General features: G+C 47.6%; 27 non-coding genes across 27 annotated transcripts; all 27 read left to right on the top strand.

Moving 5' to 3' along the window:
- Nucleotides 1-386: 386 nt before the first annotated feature.
- Nucleotides 387-505, top strand: LOC140997249 (5S ribosomal RNA). Its single transcript, XR_012179202.1, has one exon. It is a non-coding gene; the product is annotated as a 5S ribosomal RNA (ribosomal RNA).
- Nucleotides 506-1,011: 506 nt separating this feature from the next.
- Nucleotides 1,012-1,130, top strand: LOC140996959 (5S ribosomal RNA). The gene has a single exon (XR_012178928.1). It is a non-coding gene; the product is annotated as a 5S ribosomal RNA (ribosomal RNA).
- A 506-nt stretch (nt 1,131-1,636) lies between these two features.
- LOC140997248 (5S ribosomal RNA) lies at nt 1,637-1,755 on the top strand. The gene has a single exon (XR_012179201.1). It is a non-coding gene; the product is annotated as a 5S ribosomal RNA (ribosomal RNA).
- Nucleotides 1,756-2,261: 506 nt separating this feature from the next.
- Nucleotides 2,262-2,380, top strand: LOC140997246 (5S ribosomal RNA). The gene has a single exon (XR_012179199.1). It is a non-coding gene; the product is annotated as a 5S ribosomal RNA (ribosomal RNA).
- Nucleotides 2,381-2,886: 506 nt separating this feature from the next.
- On the top strand, nt 2,887-3,005 carry LOC140996947 (5S ribosomal RNA). Its single transcript, XR_012178917.1, has one exon. It is a non-coding gene; the product is annotated as a 5S ribosomal RNA (ribosomal RNA).
- Nucleotides 3,006-3,511: 506 nt separating this feature from the next.
- Nucleotides 3,512-3,630, top strand: LOC140997245 (5S ribosomal RNA). Its single transcript, XR_012179198.1, has one exon. It is a non-coding gene; the product is annotated as a 5S ribosomal RNA (ribosomal RNA).
- A 506-nt stretch (nt 3,631-4,136) lies between these two features.
- LOC140997244 (5S ribosomal RNA) lies at nt 4,137-4,255 on the top strand. Its single transcript, XR_012179197.1, has one exon. It is a non-coding gene; the product is annotated as a 5S ribosomal RNA (ribosomal RNA).
- Nucleotides 4,256-4,761: 506 nt separating this feature from the next.
- On the top strand, nt 4,762-4,880 carry LOC140997243 (5S ribosomal RNA). The gene has a single exon (XR_012179196.1). It is a non-coding gene; the product is annotated as a 5S ribosomal RNA (ribosomal RNA).
- A 506-nt stretch (nt 4,881-5,386) lies between these two features.
- LOC140997242 (5S ribosomal RNA) lies at nt 5,387-5,505 on the top strand. The gene has a single exon (XR_012179195.1). It is a non-coding gene; the product is annotated as a 5S ribosomal RNA (ribosomal RNA).
- A 506-nt stretch (nt 5,506-6,011) lies between these two features.
- LOC140997240 (5S ribosomal RNA) lies at nt 6,012-6,130 on the top strand. The gene has a single exon (XR_012179193.1). It is a non-coding gene; the product is annotated as a 5S ribosomal RNA (ribosomal RNA).
- Nucleotides 6,131-6,636: 506 nt separating this feature from the next.
- On the top strand, nt 6,637-6,755 carry LOC140997239 (5S ribosomal RNA). Its single transcript, XR_012179192.1, has one exon. It is a non-coding gene; the product is annotated as a 5S ribosomal RNA (ribosomal RNA).
- Nucleotides 6,756-7,261: 506 nt separating this feature from the next.
- On the top strand, nt 7,262-7,380 carry LOC140997238 (5S ribosomal RNA). Its single transcript, XR_012179191.1, has one exon. It is a non-coding gene; the product is annotated as a 5S ribosomal RNA (ribosomal RNA).
- A 506-nt stretch (nt 7,381-7,886) lies between these two features.
- Nucleotides 7,887-8,005, top strand: LOC140997237 (5S ribosomal RNA). Its single transcript, XR_012179190.1, has one exon. It is a non-coding gene; the product is annotated as a 5S ribosomal RNA (ribosomal RNA).
- A 506-nt stretch (nt 8,006-8,511) lies between these two features.
- Nucleotides 8,512-8,630, top strand: LOC140997236 (5S ribosomal RNA). The gene has a single exon (XR_012179189.1). It is a non-coding gene; the product is annotated as a 5S ribosomal RNA (ribosomal RNA).
- A 506-nt stretch (nt 8,631-9,136) lies between these two features.
- LOC140997417 (5S ribosomal RNA) lies at nt 9,137-9,255 on the top strand. Its single transcript, XR_012179360.1, has one exon. It is a non-coding gene; the product is annotated as a 5S ribosomal RNA (ribosomal RNA).
- Nucleotides 9,256-9,761: 506 nt separating this feature from the next.
- Nucleotides 9,762-9,880, top strand: LOC140997235 (5S ribosomal RNA). Its single transcript, XR_012179188.1, has one exon. It is a non-coding gene; the product is annotated as a 5S ribosomal RNA (ribosomal RNA).
- A 506-nt stretch (nt 9,881-10,386) lies between these two features.
- On the top strand, nt 10,387-10,505 carry LOC140997234 (5S ribosomal RNA). The gene has a single exon (XR_012179187.1). It is a non-coding gene; the product is annotated as a 5S ribosomal RNA (ribosomal RNA).
- A 506-nt stretch (nt 10,506-11,011) lies between these two features.
- LOC140997233 (5S ribosomal RNA) lies at nt 11,012-11,130 on the top strand. The gene has a single exon (XR_012179186.1). It is a non-coding gene; the product is annotated as a 5S ribosomal RNA (ribosomal RNA).
- Nucleotides 11,131-11,636: 506 nt separating this feature from the next.
- Nucleotides 11,637-11,755, top strand: LOC140997232 (5S ribosomal RNA). The gene has a single exon (XR_012179185.1). It is a non-coding gene; the product is annotated as a 5S ribosomal RNA (ribosomal RNA).
- A 506-nt stretch (nt 11,756-12,261) lies between these two features.
- On the top strand, nt 12,262-12,380 carry LOC140997424 (5S ribosomal RNA). The gene has a single exon (XR_012179366.1). It is a non-coding gene; the product is annotated as a 5S ribosomal RNA (ribosomal RNA).
- A 506-nt stretch (nt 12,381-12,886) lies between these two features.
- LOC140997231 (5S ribosomal RNA) lies at nt 12,887-13,005 on the top strand. The gene has a single exon (XR_012179184.1). It is a non-coding gene; the product is annotated as a 5S ribosomal RNA (ribosomal RNA).
- A 506-nt stretch (nt 13,006-13,511) lies between these two features.
- Nucleotides 13,512-13,630, top strand: LOC140997228 (5S ribosomal RNA). Its single transcript, XR_012179182.1, has one exon. It is a non-coding gene; the product is annotated as a 5S ribosomal RNA (ribosomal RNA).
- A 506-nt stretch (nt 13,631-14,136) lies between these two features.
- Nucleotides 14,137-14,255, top strand: LOC140997227 (5S ribosomal RNA). Its single transcript, XR_012179181.1, has one exon. It is a non-coding gene; the product is annotated as a 5S ribosomal RNA (ribosomal RNA).
- Nucleotides 14,256-14,761: 506 nt separating this feature from the next.
- On the top strand, nt 14,762-14,880 carry LOC140997423 (5S ribosomal RNA). Its single transcript, XR_012179365.1, has one exon. It is a non-coding gene; the product is annotated as a 5S ribosomal RNA (ribosomal RNA).
- Nucleotides 14,881-15,386: 506 nt separating this feature from the next.
- On the top strand, nt 15,387-15,505 carry LOC140997226 (5S ribosomal RNA). Its single transcript, XR_012179180.1, has one exon. It is a non-coding gene; the product is annotated as a 5S ribosomal RNA (ribosomal RNA).
- A 506-nt stretch (nt 15,506-16,011) lies between these two features.
- Nucleotides 16,012-16,130, top strand: LOC140997225 (5S ribosomal RNA). Its single transcript, XR_012179179.1, has one exon. It is a non-coding gene; the product is annotated as a 5S ribosomal RNA (ribosomal RNA).
- Nucleotides 16,131-16,636: 506 nt separating this feature from the next.
- On the top strand, nt 16,637-16,755 carry LOC140997224 (5S ribosomal RNA). The gene has a single exon (XR_012179178.1). It is a non-coding gene; the product is annotated as a 5S ribosomal RNA (ribosomal RNA).
- Nucleotides 16,756-17,109: the final 354 nt, after the last annotated feature.

The raw sequence follows: 17,109 nt of genomic DNA, 5'->3' as shown, positions 1-17,109 counted from the left end.
GAGCAATGTAAATGGCTAGTCCTTCGCTTCCTGTCTCCACTTCATGCTGTTTTATGCTACTGCTTCATTCCATTTCAGAGGGAAATATGGTACATTTTCCTCCTCTAAACATGTAATTATTTGATCCAATCGAATGCATCAATGAAAACACTGCTGAGACAATGATGTGTCAGTGCTTACCAATCCACTGACAGCTGTTTTCCATACAGCCAAAGCCTGGGAAATGTGAAAACAGGTGACGGCAGAGCTTGCTATGAAGGCTCATTTTTCATCCTGGTAACAGGATTTGCTTTATTTCTGGACGTACCCTACCTGCACTCCAAGGCAAAACAATGAAACGCCATCTGAGGGCATCTTCAAAAGGCCTTTTTCGGGGTGCACGTGTGGCTTACGGCCATACCACTCTGAACACGCCCGATCTCGTCCGATCTCGGAAGCTAAGCAGGGTCGGGCCTGGTTAGTACTTGGATGGGAGACCGCCTGGGAATACCAGGTGCTGTAAGCTTTTTGACTTCTCTCTACAGACACCAGGCGGCGCTGCAGCTTCTTCAGTGGAGACAGAGGGTTGAAAAAAACCAGCAGCCTGTCTCTGCTTTTCCGATCATGCAGGCTGTCTGTTAAGGTGGAGCAATGTAAATGGCTAGTCCTTCGCTTCCTGTCTCCACTTCATGCTGTTTTATGCTACTGCTTCATTCCATTTCAGAGGGAAATATGGTACATTTTCCTCCTCTAAACATGTAATTATTTGATCCAATCGAATGCATCAATGAAAACACTGCTGAGACAATGATGTGTCAGTGCTTACCAATCCACTGACAGCTGTTTTCCATACAGCCAAAGCCTGGGAAATGTGAAAACAGGTGACGGCAGAGCTTGTTATGAAGGCTCATTTTTCATCCTGGTAACAGGATTTGCTTTATTTCTGGAGGTACCCTACCTGCACTCCAAGGCAAAACAATGAAACGCCATCTGAGGGCATCTTTAAAAGGCCTTTTTCGGGGTGCACGTGTGGCTTACGGCCATACCACTCTGAACGCGCCCGATCTCGTCCGATCTCGGAAGCTAAGCAGGGTCGGGCCTGGTTAGTACTTGGATGGGAGACCGCCTGGGAATACCAGGTGCTGTAAGCTTTTTGACTTCTCTCTACAGACACCAGGCGGCGCTGCAGCTTCTTCAGTGGAGACAGAGGGTTGAAAAAAACCAGCAGCCTGTCTCTGCTTTTCCGATCATGCAGGCTGTCTGTTAAGGTGGAGCAATGTAAATGGCTAGTCCTTCGCTTCCTGTCTCCACTTCATGCTGTTTTATGCTACTGCTTCATTCCATTTCAGAGGGAAATATGGTACATTTTCCTCCTCTAAACATGTAATTATTTGATCCAATCGAATGCATCAATGAAAACACTGCTGAGACAATGATGTGTCAGTGCTTACCAATCCACTGACAGCTGTTTTCCATACAGCCAAAGCCTGGGAAATGTGAAAACAGGTGACGGCAGAGCTTGCTATGAAGGCTCATTTTTCATCCTGGTAACAGGATTTGCTTTATTTCTGGACGTACCCTACCTGCACTCCAAGGCAAAACAATGAAACGCCATCTGAGGGCATCTTCAAAAGGCCTTTTTCGGGGTGCACGTGTGGCTTACGGCCATACCACTCTGAACACGCCCGATCTCGTCCGATCTCGGAAGCTAAGCAGGGTCGGGCCTGGTTAGTACTTGGATGGGAGACCGCCTGGGAATACCAGGTGCTGTAAGCTTTTTGACTTCTCTCTACAGACACCAGGCGGCGCTGCAGCTTCTTCAGTGGAGACAGAGGGTTGAAAAAAACCAGCAGCCTGTCTCTGCTTTTCCGATCATGCAGGCTGTCTGTTAAGGTGGAGCAATGTAAATGGCTAGTCCTTCGCTTCCTGTCTCCACTTCATGCTGTTTTATGCTACTGCTTCATTCCATTTCAGAGGGAAATATGGTACATTTTCCTCCTCTAAACATGTAATTATTTGATCCAATCGAATGCATCAATGAAAACACTGCTGAGACAATGATGTGTCAGTGCTTACCAATCCACTGACAGCTGTTTTCCATACAGCCAAAGCCTGGGAAATGTGAAAACAGGTGACGGCAGAGCTTGCTATGAAGGCTCATTTTTCATCCTGGTAACAGGATTTGCTTTATTTCTGGACGTACCCTACCTGCACTCCAAGGCAAAACAATGAAACGCCATCTGAGGGCATCTTCAAAAGGCCTTTTTCGGGGTGCACGTGTGGCTTACGGCCATACCACTCTGAACACGCCCGATCTCGTCCGATCTCGGAAGCTAAGCAGGGTCGGGCCTGGTTAGTACTTGGATGGGAGACCGCCTGGGAATACCAGGTGCTGTAAGCTTTTTGACTTCTCTCTACAGACACCAGGCGGCGCTGCAGCTTCTTCAGTGGAGACAGAGGGTTGAAAAAAACCAGCAGCCTGTCTCTGCTTTTCCGATCATGCAGGCTGTCTGTTAAGGTGGAGCAATGTAAATGGCTAGTCCTTCGCTTCCTGTCTCCACTTCATGCTGTTTTATGCTACTGCTTCATTCCATTTCAGAGGGAAATATGGTACATTTTCCTCCTCTAAACATGTAATTATTTGATCCAATCGAATGCATCAATGAAAACACTGCTGAGACAATGATGTGTCAGTGCTTACCAATCCACTGACAGCTGTTTTCCATACAGCCAAAGCCTGGGAAATGTGAAAACAGGTGACGGCAGAGCTTGTTATGAAGGCTCATTTTTCATCCTGGTAACAGGATTTGCTTTATTTCTGGAGGTACCCTACCTGCACTCCAAGGCAAAACAATGAAACGCCATCTGAGGGCATCTTTAAAAGGCCTTTTTCGGGGTGCACGTGTGGCTTACGGCCATACCACTCTGAACGCGCCCGATCTCGTCCGATCTCGGAAGCTAAGCAGGGTCGGGCCTGGTTAGTACTTGGATGGGAGACCGCCTGGGAATACCAGGTGCTGTAAGCTTTTTGACTTCTCTCTACAGACACCAGGCGGCGCTGCAGCTTCTTCAGTGGAGACAGAGGGTTGAAAAAAACCAGCAGCCTGTCTCTGCTTTTCCGATCATGCAGGCTGTCTGTTAAGGTGGAGCAATGTAAATGGCTAGTCCTTCGCTTCCTGTCTCCACTTCATGCTGTTTTATGCTACTGCTTCATTCCATTTCAGAGGGAAATATGGTACATTTTCCTCCTCTAAACATGTAATTATTTGATCCAATCGAATGCATCAATGAAAACACTGCTGAGACAATGATGTGTCAGTGCTTACCAATCCACTGACAGCTGTTTTCCATACAGCCAAAGCCTGGGAAATGTGAAAACAGGTGACGGCAGAGCTTGCTATGAAGGCTCATTTTTCATCCTGGTAACAGGATTTGCTTTATTTCTGGACGTACCCTACCTGCACTCCAAGGCAAAACAATGAAACGCCATCTGAGGGCATCTTCAAAAGGCCTTTTTCGGGGTGCACGTGTGGCTTACGGCCATACCACTCTGAACACGCCCGATCTCGTCCGATCTCGGAAGCTAAGCAGGGTCGGGCCTGGTTAGTACTTGGATGGGAGACCGCCTGGGAATACCAGGTGCTGTAAGCTTTTTGACTTCTCTCTACAGACACCAGGCGGCGCTGCAGCTTCTTCAGTGGAGACAGAGGGTTGAAAAAAACCAGCAGCCTGTCTCTGCTTTTCCGATCATGCAGGCTGTCTGTTAAGGTGGAGCAATGTAAATGGCTAGTCCTTCGCTTCCTGTCTCCACTTCATGCTGTTTTATGCTACTGCTTCATTCCATTTCAGAGGGAAATATGGTACATTTTCCTCCTCTAAACATGTAATTATTTGATCCAATCGAATGCATCAATGAAAACACTGCTGAGACAATGATGTGTCAGTGCTTACCAATCCACTGACAGCTGTTTTCCATACAGCCAAAGCCTGGGAAATGTGAAAACAGGTGACGGCAGAGCTTGCTATGAAGGCTCATTTTTCATCCTGGTAACAGGATTTGCTTTATTTCTGGACGTACCCTACCTGCACTCCAAGGCAAAACAATGAAACGCCATCTGAGGGCATCTTCAAAAGGCCTTTTTCGGGGTGCACGTGTGGCTTACGGCCATACCACTCTGAACACGCCCGATCTCGTCCGATCTCGGAAGCTAAGCAGGGTCGGGCCTGGTTAGTACTTGGATGGGAGACCGCCTGGGAATACCAGGTGCTGTAAGCTTTTTGACTTCTCTCTACAGACACCAGGCGGCGCTGCAGCTTCTTCAGTGGAGACAGAGGGTTGAAAAAAAACAGCAGCCTGTCTCTGCTTTTCCGATCATGCAGGCTGTCTGTTAAGGTGGAGCAATGTAAATGGCTAGTCCTTCGCTTCCTGTCTCCACTTCATGCTGTTTTATGCTACTGCTTCATTCCATTTCAGAGGGAAATATGGTACATTTTCCTCCTCTAAACATGTAATTATTTGATCCAATCGAATGCATCAATGAAAACACTGCTGAGACAATGATGTGTCAGTGCTTACCAATCCACTGACAGCTGTTTTCCATACAGCCAAAGCCTGGGAAATGTGAAAACAGGTGACGGCAGAGCTTGCTATGAAGGCTCATTTTTCATCCTGGTAACAGGATTTGCTTTATTTCTGGACGTACCCTACCTGCACTCCAAGGCAAAACAATGAAACGCCATCTGAGGGCATCTTTAAAAGGCCTTTTTCGGGGTGCACGTGTGGCTTACGGCCATACCACTCTGAACACGCCCGATCTCGTCCGATCTCGGAAGCTAAGCAGGGTCGGGCCTGGTTAGTACTTGGATGGGAGACCGCCTGGGAATACCAGGTGCTGTAAGCTTTTTGACTTCTCTCTACAGACACCAGGCGGCGCTGCAGCTTCTTCAGTGGAGACAGAGGGTTGAAAAAAAACAGCAGCCTGTCTCTGCTTTTCCGATCATGCAGGCTGTCTGTTAAGGTGGAGCAATGTAAATGGCTAGTCCTTCGCTTCCTGTCTCCACTTCATGCTGTTTTATGCTACTGCTTCATTCCATTTCAGAGGGAAATATGGTACATTTTCCTCCTCTAAACATGTAATTATTTGATCCAATTGAATGCATCAATGAAAACACTGCTGAGACAATGATGTGTCAGTGCTTACCAATCCACTGACAGCTGTTTTCCATACAGCCAAAGCCTGGGAAATGTGAAAACAGCTGACGGCAGAGCTTGCTATGAAGGCTCATTTTTCATCCTGGTAACAGGATTTGCTTTATTTCTGGACGTACCCTACCTGCACTCCAAGGCAAAACAATGAAACGCCATCTGAGGGCATCTTCAAAAGGCCTTTTTCGGGGTGCACGTGTGGCTTACGGCCATACCACTCTGAACACGCCCGATCTCGTCCGATCTCGGAAGCTAAGCAGGGTCGGGCCTGGTTAGTACTTGGATGGGAGACCGCCTGGGAATACCAGGTGCTGTAAGCTTTTTGACTTCTCTCTACAGACACCAGGCGGCGCTGCAGCTTCTTCAGTGGAGACAGAGGGTTGAAAAAAAACAGCAGCCTGTCTCTGCTTTTCCGATCATGCAGGCTGTCTGTTAAGGTGGAGCAATGTAAATGGCTAGTCCTTCGCTTCCTGTCTCCACTTCATGCTGTTTTATGCTACTGCTTCATTCCATTTCAGAGGGAAATATGGTACATTTTCCTCCTCTAAACATGTAATTATTTGATCCAATCGAATGCATCAATGAAAACACTGCTGAGACAATGATGTGTCAGTGCTTACCAATCCACTGACAGCTGTTTTCCATACAGCCAAAGCCTGGGAAATGTGAAAACAGGTGACGGCAGAGCTTGCTATGAAGGCTCATTTTTCATCCTGGTAACAGGATTTGCTTTATTTCTGGACGTACCCTACCTGCACTCCAAGGCAAAACAATGAAACGCCATCTGAGGGCATCTTCAAAAGGCCTTTTTCGGGGTGCACGTGTGGCTTACGGCCATACCACTCTGAACACGCCCGATCTCGTCCGATCTCGGAAGCTAAGCAGGGTCGGGCCTGGTTAGTACTTGGATGGGAGACCGCCTGGGAATACCAGGTGCTGTAAGCTTTTTGACTTCTCTCTACAGACACCAGGCGGCGCTGCAGCTTCTTCAGTGGAGACAGAGGGTTGAAAAAAAACAGCAGCCTGTCTCTGCTTTTCCGATCATGCAGGCTGTCTGTTAAGGTGGAGCAATGTAAATGGCTAGTCCTTCGCTTCCTGTCTCCACTTCATGCTGTTTTATGCTACTGCTTCATTCCATTTCAGAGGGAAATATGGTACATTTTCCTCCTCTAAACATGTAATTATTTGATCCAATCGAATGCATCAATGAAAACACTGCTGAGACAATGATGTGTCAGTGCTTACCAATCCACTGACAGCTGTTTTCCATACAGCCAAAGCCTGGGAAATGTGAAAACAGGTGACGGCAGAGCTTGCTATGAAGGCTCATTTTTCATCCTGGTAACAGGATTTGCTTTATTTCTGGACGTACCCTACCTGCACTCCAAGGCAAAACAATGAAACGCCATCTGAGGGCATCTTTAAAAGGCCTTTTTCGGGGTGCACGTGTGGCTTACGGCCATACCACTCTGAACACGCCCGATCTCGTCCGATCTCGGAAGCTAAGCAGGGTCGGGCCTGGTTAGTACTTGGATGGGAGACCGCCTGGGAATACCAGGTGCTGTAAGCTTTTTGACTTCTCTCTACAGACACCAGGCGGCGCTGCAGCTTCTTCAGTGGAGACAGAGGGTTGAAAAAAACCAGCAGCCTGTCTCTGCTTTTCCGATCATGCAGGCTGTCTGTTAAGGTGGAGCAATGTAAATGGCTAGTCCTTCGCTTCCTGTCTCCACTTCATGCTGTTTTATGCTACTGCTTCATTCCATTTCAGAGGGAAATATGGTACATTTTCCTCCTCTAAACATGTAATTATTTGATCCAATCGAATGCATCAATGAAAACACTGCTGAGACAATGATGTGTCAGTGCTTACCAATCCACTGACAGCTGTTTTCCATACAGCCAAAGCCTGGGAAATGTGAAAACAGGTGACGGCAGAGCTTGCTATGAAGGCTCATTTTTCATCCTGGTAACAGGATTTGCTTTATTTCTGGACGTACCCTACCTGCACTCCAAGGCAAAACAATGAAACGCCATCTGAGGGCATCTTCAAAAGGCCTTTTTCGGGGTGCACGTGTGGCTTACGGCCATACCACTCTGAACACGCCCGATCTCGTCCGATCTCGGAAGCTAAGCAGGGTCGGGCCTGGTTAGTACTTGGATGGGAGACCGCCTGGGAATACCAGGTGCTGTAAGCTTTTTGACTTCTCTCTACAGACACCAGGCGGCGCTGCAGCTTCTTCAGTGGAGACAGAGGGTTGAAAAAAACCAGCAGCCTGTCTCTGCTTTTCCGATCATGCAGGCTGTCTGTTAAGGTGGAGCAATGTAAATGGCTAGTCCTTCGCTTCCTGTCTCCACTTCATGCTGTTTTATGCTACTGCTTCATTCCATTTCAGAGGGAAATATGGTACATTTTCCTCCTCTAAACATGTAATTATTTGATCCAATCGAATGCATCAATGAAAACACTGCTGAGACAATGATGTGTCAGTGCTTACCAATCCACTGACAGCTGTTTTCCATACAGCCAAAGCCTGGGAAATGTGAAAACAGGTGACGGCAGAGCTTGCTATGAAGGCTCATTTTTCATCCTGGTAACAGGATTTGCTTTATTTCTGGACGTACCCTACCTGCACTCCAAGGCAAAACAATGAAACGCCATCTGAGGGCATCTTCAAAAGGCCTTTTTCGGGGTGCACGTGTGGCTTACGGCCATACCACTCTGAACACGCCCGATCTCGTCCGATCTCGGAAGCTAAGCAGGGTCGGGCCTGGTTAGTACTTGGATGGGAGACCGCCTGGGAATACCAGGTGCTGTAAGCTTTTTGACTTCTCTCTACAGACACCAGGCGGCGCTGCAGCTTCTTCAGTGGAGACAGAGGGTTGAAAAAAACCAGCAGCCTGTCTCTGCTTTTCCGATCATGCAGGCTGTCTGTTAAGGTGGAGCAATGTAAATGGCTAGTCCTTCGCTTCCTGTCTCCACTTCATGCTGTTTTATGCTACTGCTTCATTCCATTTCAGAGGGAAATATGGTACATTTTCCTCCTCTAAACATGTAATTATTTGATCCAATCGAATGCATCAATGAAAACACTGCTGAGACAATGATGTGTCAGTGCTTACCAATCCACTGACAGCTGTTTTCCATACAGCCAAAGCCTGGGAAATGTGAAAACAGGTGACGGCAGAGCTTGTTATGAAGGCTCATTTTTCATCCTGGTAACAGGATTTGCTTTATTTCTGGACGTACCCTACCTGCACTCCAAGGCAAAACAATGAAACGCCATCTGAGGGCATCTTTAAAAGGCCTTTTTCGGGGTGCACGTGTGGCTTACGGCCATACCACTCTGAACACGCCCGATCTCGTCCGATCTCGGAAGCTAAGCAGGGTCGGGCCTGGTTAGTACTTGGATGGGAGACCGCCTGGGAATACCAGGTGCTGTAAGCTTTTTGACTTCTCTCTACAGACACCAGGCGGCGCTGCAGCTTCTTCAGTGGAGACAGAGGGTTGAAAAAAACCAGCAGCCTGTCTCTGCTTTTCCGATCATGCAGGCTGTCTGTTAAGGTGGAGCAATGTAAATGGCTAGTCCTTCGCTTCCTGTCTCCACTTCATGCTGTTTTATGCTACTGCTTCATTCCATTTCAGAGGGAAATATGGTACATTTTCCTCCTCTAAACATGTAATTATTTGATCCAATCGAATGCATCAATGAAAACACTGCTGAGACAATGATGTGTCAGTGCTTACCAATCCACTGACAGCTGTTTTCCATACAGCCAAAGCCTGGGAAATGTGAAAACAGGTGACGGCAGAGCTTGCTATGAAGGCTCATTTTTCATCCTGGTAACAGGATTTGCTTTATTTCTGGACGTACCCTACCTGCACTCCAAGGCAAAACAATGAAACGCCATCTGAGGGCATCTTTAAAAGGCCTTTTTCGGGGTGCACGTGTGGCTTACGGCCATACCACTCTGAACACGCCCGATCTAGTCCGATCTCGGAAGCTAAGCAGGGTCGGGCCTGGTTAGTACTTGGATGGGAGACCGCCTGGGAATACCAGGTGCTGTAAGCTTTTTGACTTCTCTCTACAGACACCAGGCGGCGCTGCAGCTTCTTCAGTGGAGACAGAGGGTTGAAAAAAACCAGCAGCCTGTCTCTGCTTTTCCGATCATGCAGGCTGTCTGTTAAGGTGGAGCAATGTAAATGGCTAGTCCTTCGCTTCCTGTCTCCACTTCATGCTGTTTTATGCTACTGCTTCATTCCATTTCAGAGGGAAATATGGTACATTTTCCTCCTCTAAACATGTAATTATTTGATCCAATCGAATGCATCAATGAAAACACTGCTGAGACAATGATGTGTCAGTGCTTACCAATCCACTGACAGCTGTTTTCCATACAGCCAAAGCCTGGGAAATGTGAAAACAGGTGACGGCAGAGCTTGCTATGAAGGCTCATTTTTCATCCTGGTAACAGGATTTGCTTTATTTCTGGACGTACCCTACCTGCACTCCAAGGCAAAACAATGAAACGCCATCTGAGGGCATCTTTAAAAGGCCTTTTTCGGGGTGCACGTGTGGCTTACGGCCATACCACTCTGAACACGCCCGATCTCGTCCGATCTCGGAAGCTAAGCAGGGTCGGGCCTGGTTAGTACTTGGATGGGAGACCGCCTGGGAATACCAGGTGCTGTAAGCTTTTTGACTTCTCTCTACAGACACCAGGCGGCGCTGCAGCTTCTTCAGTGGAGACAGAGGGTTGAAAAAAAACAGCAGCCTGTCTCTGCTTTTCCGATCATGCAGGCTGTCTGTTAAGGTGGAGCAATGTAAATGGCTAGTCCTTCGCTTCCTGTCTCCACTTCATGCTGTTTTATGCTACTGCTTCATTCCATTTCAGAGGGAAATATGGTACATTTTCCTCCTCTAAACATGTAATTATTTGATCCAATCGAATGCATCAATGAAAACACTGCTGAGACAATGATGTGTCAGTGCTTACCAATCCACTGACAGCTGTTTTCCATACAGCCAAAGCCTGGGAAATGTGAAAACAGGTGACGGCAGAGCTTGCTATGAAGGCTCATTTTTCATCCTGGTAACAGGATTTGCTTTATTTCTGGACGTACCCTACCTGCACTCCAAGGCAAAACAATGAAACGCCATCTGAGGGCATCTTCAAAAGGCCTTTTTCGGGGTGCACGTGTGGCTTACGGCCATACCACTCTGAACACGCCCGATCTCGTCCGATCTCGGAAGCTAAGCAGGGTCGGGCCTGGTTAGTACTTGGATGGGAGACCGCCTGGGAATACCAGGTGCTGTAAGCTTTTTGACTTCTCTCTACAGACACCAGGCGGCGCTGCAGCTTCTTCAGTGGAGACAGAGGGTTGAAAAAAAACAGCAGCCTGTCTCTGCTTTTCCGATCATGCAGGCTGTCTGTTAAGGTGGAGCAATGTAAATGGCTAGTCCTTCGCTTCCTGTCTCCACTTCATGCTGTTTTATGCTACTGCTTCATTCCATTTCAGAGGGAAATATGGTACATTTTCCTCCTCTAAACATGTAATTATTTGATCCAATCGAATGCATCAATGAAAACACTGCTGAGACAATGATGTGTCAGTGCTTACCAATCCACTGACAGCTGTTTTCCATACAGCCAAAGCCTGGGAAATGTGAAAACAGGTGACGGCAGAGCTTGCTATGAAGGCTCATTTTTCATCCTGGTAACAGGATTTGCTTTATTTCTGGACGTACCCTACCTGCACTCCAAGGCAAAACAATGAAACGCCATCTGAGGGCATCTTTAAAAGGCCTTTTTCGGGGTGCACGTGTGGCTTACGGCCATACCACTCTGAACACGCCCGATCTCGTCCGATCTCGGAAGCTAAGCAGGGTCGGGCCTGGTTAGTACTTGGATGGGAGACCGCCTGGGAATACCAGGTGCTGTAAGCTTTTTGACTTCTCTCTACAGACACCAGGCGGCGCTGCAGCTTCTTCAGTGGAGACAGAGGGTTGAAAAAAAACAGCAGCCTGTCTCTGCTTTTCCGATCATGCAGGCTGTCTGTTAAGGTGGAGCAATGTAAATGGCTAGTCCTTCGCTTCCTGTCTCCACTTCATGCTGTTTTATGCTACTGCTTCATTCCATTTCAGAGGGAAATATGGTACATTTTCCTCCTCTAAACATGTAATTATTTGATCCAATTGAATGCATCAATGAAAACACTGCTGAGACAATGATGTGTCAGTGCTTACCAATCCACTGACAGCTGTTTTCCATACAGCCAAAGCCTGGGAAATGTGAAAACAGCTGACGGCAGAGCTTGCTATGAAGGCTCATTTTTCATCCTGGTAACAGGATTTGCTTTATTTCTGGACGTACCCTACCTGCACTCCAAGGCAAAACAATGAAACGCCATCTGAGGGCATCTTCAAAAGGCCTTTTTCGGGGTGCACGTGTGGCTTACGGCCATACCACTCTGAACACGCCCGATCTCGTCCGATCTCGGAAGCTAAGCAGGGTCGGGCCTGGTTAGTACTTGGATGGGAGACCGCCTGGGAATACCAGGTGCTGTAAGCTTTTTGACTTCTCTCTACAGACACCAGGCGGCGCTGCAGCTTCTTCAGTGGAGACAGAGGGTTGAAAAAAAACAGCAGCCTGTCTCTGCTTTTCCGATCATGCAGGCTGTCTGTTAAGGTGGAGCAATGTAAATGGCTAGTCCTTCGCTTCCTGTCTCCACTTCATGCTGTTTTATGCTACTGCTTCATTCCATTTCAGAGGGAAATATGGTACATTTTCCTCCTCTAAACATGTAATTATTTGATCCAATCGAATGCATCAATGAAAACACTGCTGAGACAATGATGTGTCAGTGCTTACCAATCCACTGACAGCTGTTTTCCATACAGCCAAAGCCTGGGAAATGTGAAAACAGGTGACGGCAGAGCTTGCTATGAAGGCTCATTTTTCATCCTGGTAACAGGATTTGCTTTATTTCTGGACGTACCCTACCTGCACTCCAAGGCAAAACAATGAAACGCCATCTGAGGGCATCTTTAAAAGGCCTTTTTCGGGGTGCACGTGCGGCTTACGGCCATACCACTCTGAACACGCCGGATCTCGTCCGATCTCGGAAGCTAAGCAGGGTCGGGCCTGGTTAGTACTTGGATGGGAGACCGCCTGGGAATACCAGGTGCTGTAAGCTTTTTGACTTCTCTCTACAGACACCAGGCGGCGCTGCAGCTTCTTCAGTGGAGACAGAGGGTTGAAAAAAACCAGCAGCCTGTCTCTGCTTTTCCGATCATGCAGGCTGTCTGTTAAGGTGGAGCAATGTAAATGGCTAGTCCTTCGCTTCCTGTCTCCACTTCATGCTGTTTTATGCTACTGCTTCATTCCATTTCAGAGGGAAATATGGTACATTTTCCTCCTCTAAACATGTAATTATTTGATCCAATTGAATGCATCAATGAAAACACTGCTGAGACAATGATGTGTCAGTGCTTACCAATCCACTGACAGCTGTTTTCCATACAGCCAAAGCCTGGGAAATGTGAAAACAGCTGACGGCAGAGCTTGCTATGAAGGCTCATTTTTCATCCTGGTAACAGGATTTGCTTTATTTCTGGACGTACCCTACCTGCACTCCAAGGCAAAACAATGAAACGCCATCTGAGGGCATCTTCAAAAGGCCTTTTTCGGGGTGCACGTGTGGCTTACGGCCATACCACTCTGAACACGCCCGATCTCGTCCGATCTCGGAAGCTAAGCAGGGTCGGGCCTGGTTAGTACTTGGATGGGAGACCGCCTGGGAATACCAGGTGCTGTAAGCTTTTTGACTTCTCTCTACAGACACCAGGCGGCGCTGCAGCTTCTTCAGTGGAGACAGAGGGTTGAAAAAAACCAGCAGCCTGTCTCTGCTTTTCCGATCATGCAGGCTGTCTGTTAAGGTGGAGCAATGTAAATGGCTAGTCCTTCGCTTCCTGTCTCCACTTCATGCTGTTTTATGCTACTGCTTCATTCCATTTCAGAGGGAAATATGGTACATTTTCCTCCTCTAAACATGTAATTATTTGATCCAATCGAATGCATCAATGAAAACACTGCTGAGACAATGATGTGTCAGTGCTTACCAATCCACTGACAGCTGTTTTCCATACAGCCAAAGCCTGGGAAATGTGAAAACAGGTGACGGCAGAGCTTGCTATGAAGGCTCATTTTTCATCCTGGTAACAGGATTTGCTTTATTTCTGGACGTACCCTACCTGCACTCCAAGGCAAAACAATGAAACGCCATCTGAGGGCATCTTTAAAAGGCCTTTTTCGGGGTGCACGTGTGGCTTACGGCCATACCACTCTGAACACGCCCGATCTCGTCCGATCTCGGAAGCTAAGCAGGGTCGGGCCTGGTTAGTACTTGGATGGGAGACCGCCTGGGAATACCAGGTGCTGTAAGCTTTTTGACTTCTCTCTACAGACACCAGGCGGCGCTGCAGCTTCTTCAGTGGAGACAGAGGGTTGAAAAAAACCAGCAGCCTGTCTCTGCTTTTCCGATCATGCAGGCTGTCTGTTAAGGTGGAGCAATGTAAATGGCTAGTCCTTCGCTTCCTGTCTCCACTTCATGCTGTTTTATGCTACTGCTTCATTCCATTTCAGAGGGAAATATGGTACATTTTCCTCCTCTAAACATGTAATTATTTGATCCAATTGAATGCATCAATGAAAACACTGCTGAGACAATGATGTGTCAGTGCTTACCAATCCACTGACAGCTGTTTTCCATACAGCCAAAGCCTGGGAAATGTGAAAACAGCTGACGGCAGAGCTTGCTATGAAGGCTCATTTTTCATCCTGGTAACAGGATTTGCTTTATTTCTGGACGTACCCTACCTGCACTCCAAGGCAAAACAATGAAACGCCATCTGAGGGCATCTTCAAAAGGCCTTTTTCGGGGTGCACGTGTGGCTTACGGCCATACCACTCTGAACACGCCCGATCTCGTCCGATCTCGGAAGCTAAGCAGGGTCGGGCCTGGTTAGTACTTGGATGGGAGACCGCCTGGGAATACCAGGTGCTGTAAGCTTTTTGACTTCTCTCTACAGACACCAGGCGGCGCTGCAGCTTCTTCAGTGGAGACAGAGGGTTGAAAAAAAACAGCAGCCTGTCTCTGCTTTTCCGATCATGCAGGCTGTCTGTTAAGGTGGAGCAATGTAAATGGCTAGTCCTTCGCTTCCTGTCTCCACTTCATGCTGTTTTATGCTACTGCTTCATTCCATTTCAGAGGGAAATATGGTACATTTTCCTCCTCTAAACATGTAATTATTTGATCCAATCGAATGCATCAATGAAAACACTGCTGAGACAATGATGTGTCAGTGCTTACCAATCCACTGACAGCTGTTTTCCATACAGCCAAAGCCTGGGAAATGTGAAAACAGGTGACGGCAGAGCTTGCTATGAAGGCTCATTTTTCATCCTGGTAACAGGATTTGCTTTATTTCTGGACGTACCCTACCTGCACTCCAAGGCAAAACAATGAAACGCCATCTGAGGGCATCTTTAAAAGGCCTTTTTCGGGGTGCACGTGCGGCTTACGGCCATACCACTCTGAACACGCCGGATCTCGTCCGATCTCGGAAGCTAAGCAGGGTCGGGCCTGGTTAGTACTTGGATGGGAGACCGCCTGGGAATACCAGGTGCTGTAAGCTTTTTGACTTCTCTCTACAGACACCAGGCGGCGCTGCAGCTTCTTCAGTGGAGACAGAGGGTTGAAAAAAACCAGCAGCCTGTCTCTGCTTTTCCGATCATGCAGGCTGTCTGTTAAGGTGGAGCAATGTAAATGGCTAGTCCTTCGCTTCCTGTCTCCACTTCATGCTGTTTTATGCTACTGCTTCATTCCATTTCAGAGGGAAATATGGTACATTTTCCTCCTCTAAACATGTAATTATTTGATCCAATTGAATGCATCAATGAAAACACTGCTGAGACAATGATGTGTCAGTGCTTACCAATCCACTGACAGCTGTTTTCCATACAGCCAAAGCCTGGGAAATGTGAAAACAGCTGACGGCAGAGCTTGCTATGAAGGCTCATTTTTAATCCTGGTAACAGGATTTGCTTTATTTCTGGACGTACCCTACCTGCACTCCAAGGCAAAACAATGAAACGCCATCTGAGGGCATCTTCAAAAGGCCTTTTTCGGGGTGCACGTGTGGCTTACGGCCATACCACTCTGAACACGCCCGATCTCGTCCGATCTCGGAAGCTAAGCAGGGTCGGGCCTGGTTAGTACTTGGATGGGAGACCGCCTGGGAATACCAGGTGCTGTAAGCTTTTTGACTTCTCTCTACAGACACCAGGCGGCGCTGCAGCTTCTTCAGTGGAGACAGAGGGTTGAAAAAAACCAGCAGCCTGTCTCTGCTTTTCCGATCATGCAGGCTGTCTGTTAAGGTGGAGCAATGTAAATGGCTAGTCCTTCGCTTCCTGTCTCCACTTCATGCTGTTTTATGCTACTGCTTCATTCCATTTCAGAGGGAAATATGGTACATTTTCCTCCTCTAAACATGTAATTATTTGATCCAATCGAATGCATCAATGAAAACACTGCTGAGACAATGATGTGTCAGTGCTTACCAATCCACTGACAGCTGTTTTCCATACAGCCAAAGCCTGGGAAATGTGAAAACAGGTGACGGCAGAGCTTGCTATGAAGGCTCATTTTTCATCCTGGTAACAGGATTTGCTTTATTTCTGGACGTACCCTACCTGCACTCCAAGGCAAAACAATGAAACGCCATCTGAGGGCATCTTTAAAAGGCCTTTTTCGGGGTGCACGTGTGGCTTACGGCCATACCACTCTGAACACGCCCGATCTCGTCCGATCTCGGAAGCTAAGCAGGGTCGGGCCTGGTTAGTACTTGGATGGGAGACCGCCTGGGAATACCAGGTGCTGTAAGCTTTTTGACTTCTCTCTACAGACACCAGGCGGCGCTGCAGCTTCTTCAGTGGAGACAGAGGGTTGAAAAAAACCAGCAGCCTGTCTCTGCTTTTCCGATCATGCAGGCTGTCTGTTAAGGTGGAGCAATGTAAATGGCTAGTCCTTCGCTTCCTGTCTCCACTTCATGCTGTTTTATGCTACTGCTTCATTCCATTTCAGAGGGAAATATGGTACATTTTCCTCCTCTAAACATGTAATTATTTGATCCAATTGAATGCATCAATGAAAACACTGCTGAGACAATGATGTGTCAGTGCTTACCAATCCACTGACAGCTGTTTTCCATACAGCCAAAGCCTGGGAAATGTGAAAACAGCTGACGGCAGAGCTTGCTATGAAGGCTCATTTTTCATCCTGGTAACAGGATTTGCTTTATTTCTGGACGTACCCTACCTGCACTCCAAGGCAAAACAATGAAACGCCATCTGAGGGCATCTTCAAAAGGCCTTTTTCGGGGTGCACGTGTGGCTTACGGCCATACCACTCTGAACACGCCCGATCTCGTCCGATCTCGGAAGCTAAGCAGGGTCGGGCCTGGTTAGTACTTGGATGGGAGACCGCCTGGGAATACCAGGTGCTGTAAGCTTTTTGACTTCTCTCTACAGACACCAGGCGGCGCTGCAGCTTCTTCAGTGGAGACAGAGGGTTGAAAAAAAACAGCAGCCTGTCTCTGCTTTTCCGATCATGCAGGCTGTCTGTTAAGGTGGAGCAATGTAAATGGCTAGTCCTTCGCTTCCTGTCTCCACTTCATGCTGTTTTATGCTACTGCTTCATTCCATTTCAGAGGGAAATATGGTACATTTTCCTCCTCTAAACATGTAATTATTTGATCCAATTGAATGCATCAATGAAAACACTGCTGAGACAATGATGTGTCAGTGCTTACCAATCCACTGACAGCTGTTTTCCATACAGCCAAAGCCTGGGAAATGTGAAAACA

This window comes from Pagrus major, chromosome 5 (assembly GCF_040436345.1).
Source record: "Pagrus major chromosome 5, Pma_NU_1.0".
NCBI classification, from domain to species: domain Eukaryota; kingdom Metazoa; phylum Chordata; class Actinopteri; order Spariformes; family Sparidae; genus Pagrus; species Pagrus major.
This window is presented reverse-complemented; position numbering and strand designations above follow the sequence as displayed.